Here is a 5,281-nt window from a genome sequence, read left to right as displayed (position 1 = left end):
TAAGAGAGATAGCTAGAAATGAGAGAGATATTTTACAAATGGTAAAAGAAATTAATCTATATCAGTTGTACTAACTTATACCTGAAGATCCATGAGATTGTGTGGGATGCTTGTGAAAGGGCTTCAAGTTTTTGCATGTGTAAATCAATTGTCTTATGTTAGCTAAAAAATTCATGATACATATACATATGAATTATAAATAGTAAAAGGTACATGACAAGTTAATCAAATTAATCATTGATCTATCAAGAACTCAATATTGAATAACATAAGAATTGATCACATAACTATACATTTTATTCTTGTCATTGATAATCAAACCCCCATTCAATGTTACCTAATCAACCACCCCCCCACCTCCATTTCATTCATATTATTCTTTATCCATCTCATCATCAAGATCACCATCATCGACACCACCACTATTTTTTTCCTCGTTACTATTGTCATCATTGTCATCATCATCATCATCATCATCATCATTAGTAAAAGCATCATCATAGTGATTAGGAGAAACATCATTTGCATTAGGAGCATTATCGACTAACTCTCAATCATGATCCGCCTCTTCCTCTTCCTCAGTATATTCTTCTTCCATCACATTATATTTTATTGGCCTTCCTCTTGGATAATTTCTAACAAAAAATGACCAACCAGGTTTATGTGGAAGCTATGAGTAAAATACTTGCTCACATTTACTTGGAAGAACATAGAGCTCATCCCCAACTGGCTCAGAAAACCTTGTATTAATCATTGGAAATCTATTCTCATGCTCAATAATAGTTCTATTAGGATCATTTGGATTGAGTTGTAGTCTTACCATTTGACAATTAATGAGGCTAATTATTACCTCTATTTCATGATAGTTTTAAACACTTTGTTAATACTCTATTTCATTTTCATCAGGACATTTGTGAACTTATGTTTACCTAAACCAATGATTAGGCTATGGGTAGATAGTATGTCATCTTTTGCCAATATCATATATATGATGCAGTATTTCATATAATTATCAAAATGTGTGTTGTTACATTTGAATTTAATTTGATAATGCTTATTTGCAATTATCTCTGCATTATAACTAACCTATTAGTAATGAAGTTGAAGATGATTGGAAGAATTCAAAGATGAACATTGAAGACAACCAATAGCATTCAAGGAGAAAACAACATTTAGGTTTAGCCATGGTGGAGAAAAATCATAATGGTACTAAAGGAAATGGCTATGAGTATGGAGGAGCTATGAAGACTTACTGCATTCTTTGTAATTATTATTATGGCAAGCCGTTGGTTAGAATTTATTATTCCCACCTTGAGCCATTATCTCCTCTTCCTACCTTGATTTTTTATTTTCCTTCTTTCTCTCTTGTGGATTTGTAACTAGGTTGTTTACTTTTTTTTTTTGGAATAAGCATTGATCTTCTATATATAGGGTTCAAACCAAGTGTGTTAGTTTAGTTAGAAGGAGGAAGTTTATGAAAACAAACTGTTAACTTTTGCAATGAGTTGTTTTTATAATTCTACATATTCTTCCCATGTAATGAATTTTTGAAATGTAATGAAATAGTTTTTGACTTCTATCCTATGTTAGTACTTTAGTTGAAGCCAGCCAAGGGGTCCCACTTGGGAGGTGGATTAGATTAGAGTAGTATAAATTTATTTTTAAGAATTTCTAGTATTGCAAGTAGAAGTTGTAAGTTCCTTCCTATAGCATCATACTTTGTGAATGTTCCTGAAACATCTGTGAGAACAATTATAGTAGATGAACTAAGTTGGAATTTATGTTAGTATTTTTTTGTATTTCTAGTATTCATAAAAATTTAAGTGTGTTAGTTTCCTGCAGCAATGGTATAGGTTCTTTTCCTTGCATTTTACTATCCTTCAACATAAGCATAATGTCTCATTAAGAGACCTAGTGCACATATTGTGCCAACTATTTCAAGTATATGTCTCTGGGTTGACAAGATTAAATGCACCTCATAGTGGAAAAAATAATCCTTAGAATGAATACACTATTCCTAAGCATGGCCTAGAGCATGATTATTATACACCTATTGTGAGGTAGACCAACAATGAAGAGAGCTAATTTGAAGGAATTAAAGTCACAATCAAGTATAATAGCCAAAATGTCATAGTATCAATTTTGAGATTCTCAAGGATGTAAGTCATTTCTAGATTAAATATTGGTCACCTCGAAGACTGCACTTATCCTAGAATCACAAGTTCTATTCGTGTCATCAAAATATTTCATGCAAAATTTGTAACCATTGCATAACATAGCCTTGTGGTATTTCACTTACAATAATTTTAAAAATGTATAAATTATTACATCATGAGTTCAAAAACATATGGTTGATTAACAAACTTATAAGTACCTGGAGATCTCTTAAACCATATGCTAAAACTATTTCCTTTTGTGTAACATTGGGATCTCTATTAGAATGAGCTTGTATTACAAGAATTTTCCTTGGGGAAAAATTCACCCTAAGACCAAGAAGCACAATAATTAGCACAAATAGACTAGCAGAGTATTATCAGAATAATAATGTGATATTCAATTCAACGTATAGTACACTAGAGGTGCCTATATATAAAGGCCTCTATGATGCATCTAGAATGTCTAGGAGTTAGCAATATGATAAGCTCCACAACTAAGCACATGTCCACCAGGAATGGGTTATCCTCCATTAAGCATAGGAGTTAGTGCGATGATGAGAGAATAAGCCTACAAAGGTGTGTCACATAAAATTATGTTGTAGACACCATGTGTTAAATTGAGAGAGTGAACAATTGTGTTGTCAACATGAAAACTTAGTTGATTATGCAAACTTTGTCACAAACTCCAAGGTGTCTAACCTAAGAAATAATAAAATAATGCATTTATACTAAGTATACTTAAGTAAAGTGTAAATAATAATTATTTACACTAACACCCCCTCCTTAAGTGCAACTTAGGGGAATGCACTTAAGCTCACAAAAGCTATGATGAAATGCATAATGGGTCCTAGCTACTAGGCCATGTTAGGTACCCAAGTACAAATAAAATGCCAAAATGAAATAAAATCTCTCTACAAATAGAGAAAGAGGGAAAACCTCATGGGAAAACCTCTCCTCCAAAAAGAGAGACATGTACAATATCGAAAAGAAGGATCATGTGACCCCCCTGGTTAAAAATTCCTCACCCCCAAGAGATCTCACAAATGAATATACTTGACCTCTATGAAGGGCTAAGTAAAGATGTTGGCTTCCTACTACTCAATAGGACAATACTGCAATTTGATGACCTACTCATGTATTAGCTCACCAATGTAGTGCATATGAACCTCAATATGTTTGGTGTGTTGATGTTGCACTAGATGTTTTGAGATTTCAATAACATTCTAGTTAACACAATGAATGACTGTTGGTCTCAGCAGATCAAAACCAAACTTCCTTAGAATCTAATGTATCCAAATAGCCTCTATTGTTGCATTCATAGCTCCCTGATACTCAACCTCAGTCGATGAAAGAGAAATGGTGTTTTACTTTTTGCTCTGCTAACAAATGGGGTCGAAACCAAGATAAAGCATATATCTTGAAGTAGACTTGCAAGAATTAAGGTCCCCTACATAGTCAGAGTCTATATATCCCACTAACTAAAGACTTGTACCAGTTTCATAGTGTATCCCATGTGTATGTGTACCCTAGATGTAATGTAGGATGGTTTGGCTACTTTCCAATGAAGTTCATATGGCTCTTGCAGGAAGCAAGAAACCATGCCAACTGCAAATGAAATATTAGGTTGTGTATGTGTCAAGTAGATAAGGCTTCCAACTAACTATTTATACAAAGTTCCATTAAAAAGTGGACTAGAACACTTTGTTTCTAACTTAACACCTAAAAGGAATGGGGTAGGTGTAGCCTTGTAGTCACTCATGTGAAACTTAGCTAGAAGATCAAGAGCATACTTGAGCTATGATAGTGTAATCCCTAATGAAGATTGATGTATCTTGATACCAAGGAAATACTGAACAAGACCCAAGTCTGTCATTGAAAACCTATCTTGAAAAGTAGCCTTTACATTGTCGATGATGGATGCAATACTTCCTGTAATGATCATGTCACAAGAACCAAAAGTGAATCACCCCTTTTAAGAATGTAGAAATATGGATTGGAATGACATCTGGTGAAGGCTTTGGAGAGTAGGAAGGAATTTAGCTTGGCATACCAAGCTCTAAGAACTTGTTTAAATCCATAGATAGACTTCTTAAATTTGCAAACCAAGGTAGCATCCTGTGTAAATCCCTATGGTTACTCTACTATATATATATATATATATATATATATATATATATATATATATATATATATATATATATATATATATATATATATATATATATATATATATATATATATATATATATATATATATATATATATATATATATATATATATATATATATATATATATATATATCTCCTCATATAGATCACCATTTTAAAATGCACTCTTCACATTCATCTGATGAACAACCCATCTCTAAGCTACTGTTATAGCTATTGTCAAATGAATAGAATTCATCTTTTCCACTAGTGTAAATGTCTCAGTATAGTTAATGCCTGGTACTTGAGAAAAACCTTTTGCAAAAACTCAAGCCTTATATTTATCAACATTAATGGAAAGATTAATGTATTTAAAGTTAATGTGTAGTTTATGATATTAATGTAATATGTTTGTAGTAATATAATTATGAATGATCACATTTGGCTCGGTGATTATAAATTTAACATTAATACTATTTATTATAACTTGTACACTATTGATTGACATAATTCAACAATAGTGCTATTATGATAATGTATTGAAGATATTAACTTTTAATAATAAGACAAATATAAGCATAGGTTTTAATAAGGAAAGAATACATTAATTATGTTTTAATTTAAAATAATATTTTATATTATAATTATGCTATACTTTTATATATTGATTTATTTTTATATTTTCAAATATATCACTATTATGTATATATATTATCATATTTAAAATCAACTATTTTTAAATATTTAATATGATTATGTTAATTTATATCTTTATAAAGTGTTGCAAACATATCATTGTATATAATAGATTATAATATATTTTACTTTAATATTATTATTCTTAATTATTATTTATATAAGATTTTATTTTAATATTCATATGTTCTATTAGTTTGGGCTCATGACAAGTCCGCCCCTCCTCAAGTTGCTTGCCCTCAAGCAATTCCTAATTTCCACTCAACTAATAATTTTAAAA

Source organism: Cupressus sempervirens, chromosome 5 (assembly GCF_028749045.1).
Source record: "Cupressus sempervirens isolate cs-2001-9-10 chromosome 5, ASM2874904v1, whole genome shotgun sequence".
NCBI lineage: Eukaryota > Viridiplantae > Streptophyta > Pinopsida > Cupressales > Cupressaceae > Cupressus > Cupressus sempervirens.
Note: the sequence above shows the minus strand (reverse complement) of the source record.